The sequence below is a fragment of the Dipodomys merriami genome, unplaced genomic scaffold, assembly GCF_024711535.1.
Source record: "Dipodomys merriami isolate MVZ:Mamm:240054 unplaced genomic scaffold, mDipMer1.0.p SCAF_34, whole genome shotgun sequence".
In the NCBI taxonomy this organism is placed as follows: domain Eukaryota; kingdom Metazoa; phylum Chordata; class Mammalia; order Rodentia; family Heteromyidae; genus Dipodomys; species Dipodomys merriami.
This window is the reverse complement of record NW_027204937.1, coordinates 1,116,074-1,129,233: the sequence shown is the minus strand read 5'-3', so window position 1 is coordinate 1,129,233 and position 13,160 is coordinate 1,116,074. Positions and strand designations below refer to the sequence as shown.

Genomic DNA, 13,160 nt, shown 5'->3' with positions numbered 1-13,160 from the left:
ACACACCCACAGGCCTGAAGCATCTGGTTTCTGTCTCATCCTGCCCACCATACAATGCCAGATTGTCCTGGCAGGAATGGGAGGGATGGGGGTGTAGAACATCATAAATCCTAATAGAGCTGGACACCAGTCCTGCCCTCAGTTCTCTGCCTCTGGCCTTGAGTTGTCACCCAGCCCCTCCCACCATCCCCTCAGGGATCTGACTATGACTCCACTCAGTCTGATGGCAGAGGCCTCACTTCCCACCCACCTCCTCCCACCGCCTAACTTAGCACCCTAAACTTAGCCTGGATCCCTCTCTGGCCTCCCCCTCTTCCTTCTGTGCCCTGCATCCCAACCCCACATAGGCCTCCACAAAGAGGGATAGCCTGGGTTATCAGTTCCAGTCTACAGGAGCTGGATCTTAGAATCTGGGAAGATGACACAGAGATGCAGTCACATCTCAGTGTTGCAAGCAACTGATTTTGTAAAGATTTCTTAGCACATGGCTAAGAACCCAAAGGGACAAGCATCCAGAAAGCACCAGGCAGAAGGGTGAAAGGGGGGACCGGCAGCCCAGCCCATGGGGGCTCTCCCCAGAGGCTTGAGCATGTTTGGCAGGTAGCAGAAGATTCTCAGTGCTGAGCTGGGCCCTTGGGGGTTCACAGCTGCTGCCTTTCCCACCTGTTTGCAGAGCCTCCGAAGAACCACAGGACCACCCTGGACCAGCCATGGACCAGCAGGGTCCTCAGTGACATGTAGAGGAGGGAGGTGCACTCCTTTGCTCCTTTTCATGAAGTATCCACCTTCCTGGCACAAAAAGAGCAGCTGTGTTCAATTGTTGGCTAAGAGTGTCAGGTGGAAGTTCTCTTTCCTGTGGCCTGTTGGCAACTGAAGTGTGTCTGCAACTCCCCTTTGGGCAGCTTCCTCAATAAAGCTCCCTCCTCTAGCAAGAATGTCTGGGAGTAGTATCAGCTCCCGAGCCTGTGCTGCGGCCCTGGCCGGTCAGTGTAGGAACCTTCTCAATAAAGTTGCTCCTTTATTAACACCAACAACAAAAAAAGAATGTCTGGGAGTGCCTGGGCAAAAAATGATCTCAACCAACAAGATGAATTTGGTGGTTCACAGCTGTAATCCCAAGTGCACAGTGTGAATCCTTATCTGAAAAATAACTAAAGCAAAAAGGGCTGAGTAGATAGTTTGAGTTGCACAGAACCAGCCAAGCAACCGGGAACCCTGAGCTTAAACCCAAGTACGGAAGGAAAAGGAGAAGAAGAAGGAAAATGATGAAGGAAGAGGAGGGGGAGGAGGAGAAGATGAAAGAGGAGATGAAACAGACGAATGTGATGGAGGTGAAGGAGATAAAGGAGGAGGAGAAAGAAAAAGAAGGAGAAGGAGAGGTGAGGAAAAAGGAGGAGAGGAAGAGAAAGTAGAGGAGGAAGAAGAAGAGCTGAAAGGAGCAAAGAACAGTTATCTCTTCTGGGAGAGTTTGGAAAGTTGGCCCTATCAACCCTCATTTTCAAGTCCAAGTACTTGAACGCAATACTTTGAACTTGAACTTTTGCTCAGCTTTTTTGCTCTGGTGTTCTACCACTTGGGCCACTACATCTAGGTAGACATCTTTACTGCTTATTTTGGAAATAGAATTTTCCAGACTTTGCTGCCCAGGCTGGTTTCAAGTCATGATCCTCAGATCCCAGTCTTCTGAGTAGCTAAGGTCATAGGAACGAGCCACTGTTGTCTGACTACATTAATATTTATAAATGGAACTTTAAAAAAAACTTTTTTTGGCCTGCCAGTGCAGCTTCAAGTATCTTTCCATTTCCTGCCCGAAACTCGCAAAAAGCCCTAATGACTCTGTAGCCTGCAGCACGCAGGTTTTTCCCACCATGACCACTCCACTCACTGCTCCATTGAGTTGCCCACCTTTACTCTTCTTATTAGAAATGGCATCTCAGTAACTAAGTCCTCAATGACTGTGTGCATGTGTGTGTGTGCGCGCATACACAGTACTGAGGCTTGAACCCAAGGCCGGGTGCTGTCCCTTAGCTTTTTTGCCCCAAGATAGTGAGTGACCTACCACTTGGATCAAAACTCCATTTCTGGATTTTTGCTGATTAACTACAGAAAGGAATATCATGGACATTCCTCTGCTAGGACTGGCTTTGAACTGAGATCCTAAGATTTCAGCTTCCTGTTGAGCTACCAGCACCCGCTTCTCTATAACTTAGTATCCGTTTTGAGCTCTTCATTGGGCCCTGTTAGTAGCTCTGTCAGTAACAAACTAAAAAATGTGTCTACACACCTAGCCATTTCATTCCTTCGGAAGTGATCCCAAGGAAATAATCAGTCTAGGGCACAAAACAACCATTGTGAATAATGCGGTACAGTGAGTGGAGGGTCCTAACACAATCCAGGAAGGACCCCAGACATGTCTGCCAGGCCATCCATAGTCAGGATGCACGAGGGGACAAGGACCAATGCACTTATGCATAAGAAATCCTGTTAGCCAATGAGATCAGCTCACATATCCAAGCCTCACTAAGGCCTGCCAGGGTGTCAGAGGCCAGGCCTGACCTGGCTGGGTAGGAAGCAGCACTGGTCCTGCTGCTGGAGTTTCCATGTCTCTGGCCAGAGCTGCTCAGGACTCAGTTCACTCCACCTGCTGCTCTTAGGGAGGTGTGATTCTGGACTCTGACTGCAATGCGTGCATTCACCTAGCTCCTCTCTCTTCCAACATCGCTGTCTGCTATAGTGAAGCTTCCTTCCAGTCTCCCCAAGTGTCCTTTACTTTTGTTTGCTTTCCCTTCAGCCTTCAGTAGCTTGCACACTCATCAGCAAGGGGCAGATCTTGGTCTGTCAATGGGGTGAAATGGCTGGCAGCTGTTACAAAGAATGAAATAGCTGTTTCTCTATTGGTAAGAAATACATTTGATATCAATAGCTATCAATAGTATGTTACCAGCTGGGTACTGGTGGTACTAAATACACAGGTATAATGCTAGTTTCCCTGGAGACTGAGATCTGAGAGTTGTGGTTCAAAGTCAGCCCAGAAAGACAAATCATAAGACCCTTATTTCAATTAACTAGCAAAAAGTCATAACTGGCAAGGTGCTGGTGGCTCACACCTGTAATCCTAGCCACTCAAGAGGCTGAGATCTGAGGATTTCAGTTCAAAGCCAGCCCGGGCAGGAAAGGCCATGAGACTCTTATCTTCAATAAACCACTCAGAAAACTGGAAGTGGCACTGTGGCTCAAGTGGGAGAGTGCTAGCCTTGAGCTGAAGAGCTGAGGGACAGCGCCCAGGCCCAGAGTTCAAACCCCACGACCAACCAAAAAAAATTCATAACTGGAGATATAATTCAAGTGCTAGAACACCAACTCTACCCCTTACAGAGCCAAGCCAAGCAAGAGTAATAAGCTCTGAGTTCATATCCAGTACTAACTAAACAAATAACAAAACCAAAACTATACAATAATCTCATTTTAGTAAGAGTGACATATTAGATATTCTGTTTGCATTACTGTGATTTCTGAGACTGGAGAGAAAAGACTGATTTCGTTCATAGTTCTGCAGGTTCAAAGGCATGGGCTGCCTTTCAGTTGATTTGGATGGCAGTGGAAGCATATGTGAAGAGGAACAAAATGCTCACAGTTCCTGTCTGGGGGGAGGGGCTGAAGGGGAGAAGGAGCAGGAAGATTAAGAGGAGAAGGGAGGTGAGGACAGAAAAAGAGAGGAGGGTAAGGGAGAGTCCCACAGTCCCTTTCCAGGGGTATACTCCCAGTAATCAAAGAGCCTCCCATAGGCTCTGTCCTCCAAAGATTCCATCTTCCAACTGTAAGAACACAACTACTGAGTCTTCAATTACAAAGGACCCTTGGGAGATGCTCCAACAATTAAATATACCCTCATCCCAACACATTGGTATAGACAATGTTCTCCTGTGCAGTCAGATGAGGCTGAACAGGAGGGAGTCTCCATGTCTGTGTTCAGAAGTTCTGACATGGGATGACCAGGGGACAGGCACCCCCTCCCCTCTCCGTGTTCATTGGCACCTTTGTCAGAACGTGTCTGCTCTTCTGAAGCATCTAGCCCTGCCTGAGGGTTTAACAGATGGAGAAATTAAGGACCAGAAAGGGAAATATCAACATCATGATGAGGCTAGAGGCAAAGCAGATCTGATTTTTCCAGCTGTTTCTTGGGAGCCTCAAAGGGTGGGGGGAGGGGGGGAAAAGGTTGTATTTTGTCCCCAGAAGCCCCAGGCTCCTCCTTGGGCTAATGGAGCTGGAAGAGGATGGAGAGAGGGGCTATGGCTCAGTGCCCAGATTCAATAAGGGCTGGCAAATAGGAAAAGCTGCCTGAATATCTGTCAGAGAACTGTCTCCCTCATGAGGCTATGGACTTGATAGAAGAGAAACCCTGAGTGGGTCACCTTGGTGTGCCCAGCACCTAGCCAGAGCTTGATAGGTACCTGAATGACTGATGAGGTTAGTGATGGAACTGTGTGCCCAGCATTGTTCTGCATGCTGGGTTACAGCAGTGAAGGTGATGGGCAGACACAGAGTGTGGAGTTGGTGTCACTGGACACCAGTGCTGAGCGGAGGGGATGCACATTGTGGACAGGGAAGGAAGAGCTGGGCTTGCTCGCAGGGCAGTGTGAAAAGCTCCTTTGATGGAGGGAGCTGAGGAAATGGGCTGTGAGGACAATGTAGTGTGGCCCCGGGGGCATGGCTGCCCAGCAGGAAGGCAGTAGGATGGCCAATGTGGGATACAGATCTAGAGAGGTTTGAGTCTCCTCTGGGAACAGGGTGTGTGACATCAAGTCTGCAGAGTGGACACAGGTTCCAGAGGGACAAGGGCAGATGGGAGGAGGGTGCATCTGAGCAAGGCCTCCTAGGTGCAAGGACTGAGTCCCCAGGGCCTGTGGTGAGGGCCCTCCCAGGCCTGCCGTAGAGAAGGGTGTGTGGAGAGAGGGTGCTGAGGATGGGGGCTGCTAGCATAGGACCAGGAGGGCTAGAGCACAGAGGAGCTGTGAGGAAGGGAGAAGGGACAGAGGGACAGGCTAAGAGCTTCTTTCTCCCCATGAAGTTCTGGAGACTCTGTGGGAAGCAGTGGCAGTGCCCAGCTGAACCAGCAGAGGACACCCAGTGGCCAGAGTGAGGCCCTGCAGCCTGCAGCCTGACAGGCAGGCAGGGCAGGGCCCACCTCAGCCTGGGCAGCACCTGCTCCAGCCTTCCCACCAAAGCCCACAGGGAGGTGGTAAGAGAATGGTGCTAAGACAGGCAAAACACACAGCAAAGGCAGGTTAGGTGTGGGAGAGCACAGACAGAATGCAGTGCGTTCCAGCAGCCTTCCTGGAGGAGGCAGCTTAAAAGTTATAGTCCAGCTGTAACAGGCAGCACATCCACAGAGCACAGCAGGGTCCACTTAGAGATGCTGGGAGGAGGTGTGCAGGCTGGGCATGTTTGATGCCAGGACAAGACAGGGCACTTCCTGAGGGTAGGGGGATTCTGGAAGCTTCTGAACAGAAGAGAATCTTGACTAGCTTTCTGCTATACATACTGATGCATGGACTTCTCTAAGCCTAACACAGTTTGAATGCCTGTACCTATTTCTCTCCTCTCTTCTCTTTCCTGGAAGCAGGCACTTGTGGGGATAAGATGGAGTTAAGGCCTCTACTCCCCTTTTCCTGCTCACCTATGAGCCTGCCCATCATAAGTGAACACAACAGCTATAACACAACAGCTATGGCAGGAGTCACAGACACTAGGTGGCATCAGCAACCAAGGTAGATAGGGTCCCCGCCCCAGGCAGCCCCCACTTTTGAGGAGAGAACTGGATTTGAAACAAATGTAGCAATGGTGCTCACAGACATTGGCTGAAATGAACTATCCACCTTGTGGGTGGGATGGGAGGGAAAAACTGGGAGAGAGGGAAGGAAGGGTGACAAATTCCAAAAGGAAATATATTTTTTGCTTGACTTATGTAACTATGACCTCTCTGTTTTAAGCATTTTTCAAATAGAAAAGAATAAAAAGATTGCAGATAACCTAAAAAAAAAAAAGAAAGAAAAAGACCCATTGCAACAATGAGATGTAACTTTACCATTTGGGCAGGGGTGGGGAGGGGAGGGGAGGGGGGAGGGGCGTAGTTGTGGAGGTGGAGGGAAGGAATGGTAGGGGAAATAAAAGGAGAAGGCAACAATGCTTAATAAGAAATGTACTCATTATCTTGCTCATGTAACTGTAACCCCTCTGTACAGTATTTTCACAATAAAAAAAACATAAAAAAAAAACAACTGAGGCAAGTGTGGAAGTTTTCTCAGAGCTCCTGAGAAGAGCCCACAGGGGCCCGTGGGTAGTAAGGGGACGGGGCAGCCACACAGGGGGTGGGTGGCCCAGGGACCCCCAGCTGAGCCAGCTCCTCCTGCTGTGTGTGTCCCAAGATCAGGGCTAGCCCACACCTGACAGACCACAGCACCAGCACCAGCCAGGAGAAGCACAGCTCCCACCTGGACAGCCTGGGTGTCCAGAATAGGTCCAGGCTGTGCATTTCATAAGCTCCCTGGAAACATGGATGCAGCCCAAGATAAGGGCACCACAGAGTCGTGCCCTGCTGGAGCCTCTGTCTGAGTGGCCCAGGTCGCCCATGTCTGCAGCGCAGTCACCAGGCAGATCAGTGCCTAGCTAATGCTGTTCCCTCCTCCCAGATTTCTTCATTTCCAATGACTTACATATCCTTTGGGACTGCAAGTCACTTGCTCCAGACAGCCCTCTCTGGACACTTCTTCAGGACATAGACATGGTTGTAGTCCCTTCCTGCCATCTTCACTCCCCTCCATGCAGCTATAGATAGGGTGGCTTCATCCCTATGGCCACTAAAGAGGCCTCTGTGCTGGAGAGAGGTCACAGTTAGCTGAGGAGGGAAGTTTGCAGAGGGCTGTGCAGGCAGCACAGACAGCCTTGGCACCAATGGTGCAGGGCCGCAGCTGGGACCCAGAGCTGAGTTTGAATCCTGGCTTTACAACTAAACTCAGAGTGTCCAGACCACCATACCCTCCCTATTCCCAGTTTACTTATTGGTGCAATCGCTGCAATATCTCCAATCTCACTAAAGACAAGTAAAGCTAAGTGAGATGGTAGCTTTGGCAAAGCTTCTGATCCATGGCACAAAGCACAGGAATGAGGCACATGAAAAATGAGGGAGGGGGTAGTGCATGATTAGTTCCTTCCACTAGGCAACCACCCAACTGTGTCACCCAGATCCAAACTCCCCAAGGGCATGTTCCAGGTTGGCATTAGTGCTGGGTGGGTGGGAGTAGCAGCAGGAATGTGCCACTCCAGGGCCCAGCTCTCGCCCCAGGCTAGGATATTTCCATCTCCTCCTCCCCTCAATCCCCGCGCAGGGTGATGGCGGCCCAGGGAAGGGCACCTGGGGGATGGGCAGCAGCTGTGCGGTGCAGCGCTGTGACCTGAGGTGTCACCCCATGAGCCAGCAGCCTGGCTCTTTTTTGAGGTTGACCCCGGCGATGAAGACCCTACCAGGCAGCAAAATCACAGATGTCCCTGAAGACATGGAGTGGCAATGGCGGGTACCTCATTGTACAGATGAGAAAGCCAGGATTTGGGGTTCTGAGTGTGAATGTGAAGACAGAGGGGAAGAGGAAGGGGAAAGAGAGAAGAGAACTGCGGAGGGGGTCCCTCTGGCACCAGGCCGTCTAGGCTGGCCTGCCCCACTCTGAAGGACAAGCAGAGTTATGGAGAGGAGGGCAGGGGAGCATGGCCCCCTCCAGATTCCATCCCTGGACTCTGGCTCCCAAGTACCTCTGGTCATTCGTGCTTGTCCCTGGCCCCCACTTCTCCTCCTGCTTCCTGTCTGAGAATGCCAGCCCAGGGTGGGGATCAGTGGGCTGGGGGCCCAGTGGTGAATGGCTACCTGTGCTACCGGAGATGGAGCTGTCACAGTGGCCTTGCACATTGGCTGTGGAGAGAACAGAGACCTTGCCGGGGGATTTCCCTTCCTGCCTTACTGGCATTTCTTCTCCTTTCCCCAGGGTCATGTTTGCAGAGACCATGGGTTTGTTGTAGAAGAGACTGAAGGCCACTTCCTGTACACCTGTGTTTACAGCACTACAGGTAGAGCCCGCCCATCAGCCCCCATGTGCAGACCCAGGGCTGTTGCTGCCTTGCAGAAAAGCTGCTTGACAGGCTGGTCCTTCTGAGAAGGGGGAACAGACATGTCCTAATGAGAGTGAGGGACACCTCCCCTTCTCCCAGAGCCCCAAGTTCCACCTGGGACCACCGTGCCTGCCCTCCCGAGGTTGGACTGGCACAGTGCTGGAGGAGCCCCCTTACCATCAAGTCACGTGCTTCACTCTGGTCTCCATGACATCACAGGAGGCCAGGAGTGAACTGCTTCCTGGGGACCTAATGTTATGTTTATTTCTGTGAAAGAGAACCACTACCATTTTCGGAATGCAAAGTATTATTTTGTGATCACGATACATGTCATACTGTTTACATGTGATACTATGAAGGAGGATCCCACCATGCAGGTATAATCTCTACTTATTTTTCTGTTCACTTCTGCAATATGGGTACTTATGGAATCCCACTCTATGTCTGTGTGGAGCGAATTCAGCTGCAAGTGCTGTAGCCTGAATCAAGAGAGGTGAATTTTCGCACGTAGGTAGAATACCTGAGGTTTCTGACTAGATCACTGGCTCAACAACATTAAATCTAGCATTGTTGGGATTCTTTTGCAATTTCCCTCAAGTTACAATATGGCTGAAATGACACCACATCTATTTTCAAGGGCGCTAAAGGCAATCACTTCTATATTTTTATTAGGGCATCAAGACATTTTTCTTTTCTTTTTTTTTAAATCACTCTTTATTGCACATTTACAATATATTTGACAATAGTCTAGTTAAGTGAATCATTAATTACAGTTTGGGCATGCATTACCATTTAGATGACTAAAATCAGTTATTTTTTGTTTCTTCAAGTGATTCATCCTGAAATTGGAAAGGGTTAATATGGCTCTCTAAAGCATCTGCTGTTAGGGGTTAGTTTCATTTTCTTTGTTATTGTGTTGCTTATTACAATTAAAAATCTTGTACTGACCTATTTTTAAAACTGTACAAAAAGGATACTCAGTTTTTGATAGTAGTAAGGGACATAAGTAGAGATAACTGGAAACCTAAACAATATACGCTGCTAGATTAGTTCCCAGAGAACATCATTAATCTTTAATGCATCTCATTTGCCTAAGTAGTGATTGACTAGCTTATCAATAAAGATACTACCTACCCAGATTATCATCTCACTTTATACTTTCACTATTTTTAAGTGGAAGGAAAACTGCAACCTTTTACAATCAAAGTATCAAAGTGACCTTGTAAAATAAGATTCTCAAGTCCCAAACCAAGAAGTATAAAATTAATACGTCATTGTTGCTAAATTCTGGATACATTAATTATTGAATAAAGTTTAGTTTGTTACATGAAAGACATTAATAAATAAATCCATTATTCCCAGGCTTTCTATAAATGCCAACAGTCATATAAATTGTCACATATAACAACATTATAAACACATTTTAAAAATGTTTAAGCAATTGTTATTTACAACATTTACGATTGTTCAATTGTAGTAAGATATGACAATTCCTAAAACGGAAAGAAAAAATAGCAAAGAAAGCAGAAAACAATGAATCCAATGACCCAATTCACTGAGTAAATATAGATGATCACCATATCCATGTCAGACCACCATCCACGGCTATCGTCCTCGAAGTGCAGATAGTCCATTCGGTGTGCACCATGTGGGAACTGCCTTCGTGTAACTGGAGCTGCACGTCTATGGAAACCCCCCCCAAAATGGAATCTTTTTTTGCAGCTTGGTAGGGGCCATTTTGCAGAGCTGGATTTCTGAAAGCTTTGTTTTATTTTCAAATACTCCTTAGTAAAGAATGTTTTCGTGGCATTGTTCAGTTCTGTCTGGAAAAAGACTCTAGAAATAATTGTCCGACACAGTGGGCAGGGAGTATTGGCAGGATTGTCTTTGGCCAGAGTCCGTAGGCAGGGCTCACAGAAGATATGGTGGCAAGGGTAACACATGTAAGGGTTGAAGTAAACATCCAGGCACACAGCACAGATGTAGCCATCCTTTTCTTCTGCATATTCATTGTCATCATCTGTACTCATCTCATTATTCAAGGTCTGCTTCTGTAGCCATCTTTCATGCCTCCGTTGCTTCCTTCTCAGACTCCTCAACTTGCTTCTTTCTCTTTTATTCAGCCTTTGGTTAATGGTGCCTAGTGAAAAACTGGCGGAATGCAGGAAGTCCAGAGGAGACAGCTGTTCTTCTTGCTCTGAGGCCTCCAGCATGCTCCTCCCAGTGGAGGGCAGATCCATCACAAAAGTCAGGTTGCTGGTATTAGTAGTGTGGTCAGAGTACACTGAAGAAGCTTCTAGTCCACACTGAAATTCTCCTCTTTGTGTCTGGGTCTCACGGGAAGCCACTGAAAACCTTTGAAGCAGCATATTAGGATCAAAACGGGATGGATTCTGAAAAGAACAGCTATTTTTACTAGACTGTAAAGGCAGTCCTGAAAGGTCGATGGGCTGTGTTTCATTTAGCCTGGGGTAAGCTGTAATCTTACTATGTATTTGGTACAAAGTGGGTAATAAAGTCCGTTTCTCACTGATGTTCAAATCTAAACTGTGATTTCCTATGAAATGCTCTTGTGTATCTGCCAGTCACCAGCTGGGGAACAAAACGCTGGTATTTGGGATCTGACGTTTTGAAGAGCAGTTTTTCATTCTTCATCTCAAAGTATGTGGCCCGTACCTCTAGGCAGAGTACTTCTGTTAATCTTCCAAGGCCATTATTATTTGGGGCCATATTTAAAAGCTTATGGTTTCTGGTTTTGGAGCTACCACCTGTCGGCAGAGTTTTCTTGTCACAACCTGACTGAACTCTGGGATGTGACATGGATTTCAGCGATGGTCTCATTAGTCCGTCTGCCTGTGCTGGTTGATAATCAGTCCGGCTCTTAGAGAGATGGACAGCTGCAAGCTGGCCACAGGAACATTTTGGAGCGCTGACAAAATTAAAGTCCCCTAAGCGAGCCCCACAAAAAGGGCAATTCAGTTTTCCAACTGTCCACTAGGCTCTTTGTACCAGGCAGGTTATCCATTCTGGAAGGGCCTCTACATTCATGTGCCACAGGTGACAGCTATGCTGGGCATCCAGTGACTGTCTCTCCTTAATCACCTGGTTCTCAAGATAAGTCACGAAGCAACCAGAAGTTGCTATACAGTTTCTACATTTCCAACAACGAAGAATACTTCTTTCTTGTGGATTATGTGTTTTAGTTGTAAATTCTTCACTTCTTTTCATCTGGTAATTATTCAGCATAAAGGAAGGCAATGTTGAGTCCATCCTGATCACATTTCTCTGTTTGTTCTTTCATTGTTCATTCATGCAACATTTATTGAATGTTAACTGCATGCTGCGTCCGCATTCCTCAGCCGCCCGAGCCCCGGCCCCGCGTGCCCGTTCCCGGCCTCTGGGCTCAGAGGACCCGCGCGGCAGCGGTGGCAGAGGAGGCCAAAACGTTCTTCAATAATAAATCCCAACATATTTCTTTTGAACTCTCATTTGCCAAAAGTATATATTAGGCTATCTCTAACAGGGGGGCAAAATACAACAACAGAATTGTCATGATTAGCTATGGATTAGTCCTAATTTAGCAGCTGACAGGCACGTGATGGTCCCCCACCCACCCACCCCCCCCCAAAAAAAAGAAGAGAATTAGCAGTAGCTGGGTACTGGCTCTAGTCTTTCACAATGTTTTTTCCCTAATTATATATTACTAAAATTGTCCATTTCAAGAAATCTTAGACCCATCATTCATTTCACAAGGATTTACTGAGTACATTCTGCTTTGGACACTTAATTAGGTACCAAGTCCTTGCCTCTAAGCAGCTTACTTAGTTTCTGAAACTGGAGATAGGAATTTATCAAGGAAACTCCGAAAGAACCATATAAATACAGTTCTACTCCATGCTCAATAGAGTGAGCAAGTGGGAGGGGACTTGGTTCACACAGCAAGAGGACAATTGGATGGTGGTGCACTCTCCCCCTGCAGAGCTGGGGTGCAGCTGTTTAGCCAATCCCCTATCTCTGGGCATTATCAGTGCCCAGCCAGCACTCTTCTATCAGTGCCTCTTGGCACATATGTAAGACCACCTCCTTTGCATAAATTCCAGGGTAGCTTAGCCACTCCTATATGTGGAACTGTGACCGAAGGGGAAGCTCCTGGCTTAGGCAGGGCCACACTGCTGGGGTGCTCCAGTGTCCACCAAGAGACCTTCCAACAGGGAAGCCAGGGCCCCCTTCCTTACTCCCCCATCTGTCTCCAGTATGGCCCTTCTTCAGCCTTGGCTACTATTTGTCCTCGGGTTGTTATTGGGGAAGTTGGTTGCTGTTTTCACTTGCATTCCTTTGTTCCTGAGGTGGATGCTATTTCTATTTGCTTTAACAGGTCTTTCCCTTCCTTTCCAGTCCTGTCTTTCTGGTGTCTGTAGTGTGTGTGTGTGTGTGTGTGTGTGTGTGTGTGTGTGTGTGTGTGTGTGTGTGTGTGTGTGTGTGTGTGTGTGTCTGTCTGTCTGTCTGTCTGTCTGTCTGTCTCTGTGTCTGTGTCTGTTCTTTGGGGGGGGGTGTGGGGTATCTGTTCTGTGCTGTGTGTGTATGTGTGTGTGTGTGTGTGTGTGTGTGTGTGTGTGTGTGTGTGTGTGTGTGTGTGTGTGTGTATGTGTGTTGTGGCATGGACTTTTCACTTAAGGCTAGTGCTCTACCATTTGAGCTACACTTCCACTTCCTCGTGTCTGATTCTTGGCACTCTCTCATCGTAGCCTCTGTTTTGCGTATTATAGAGCCTCCTTCTTCTGTGGAAACTAGAATTGTGCCCCGGTCCACGCAGCCCACTGGGGTTGCCACCGAGCAGCATTCAGAGTCCTTCCTTCTACCCCTCCCTCCCCCCATGCCTACTCCCCTCTGCTGGCAGAGGTCCTCACTCAAGGAGGTGGACAGTGGTTTGCCCTTCCTGTCCCTCAGGCCCACTCCCCAGGCAGGTGACATCCTCCAGAGCCTCCTGGGCTCAGCCCTGACCC

General features: G+C 48.1%; 1 pseudogene; it reads right to left on the bottom strand.

Moving 5' to 3' along the window:
• Positions 1-9,633: 9,633 nt before the first annotated feature.
• LOC138803226 (E3 ubiquitin-protein ligase RNF180 pseudogene) lies at positions 9,634-11,385 on the bottom strand (annotated as a pseudogene).
• Positions 11,386-13,160: the final 1,775 nt, after the last annotated feature.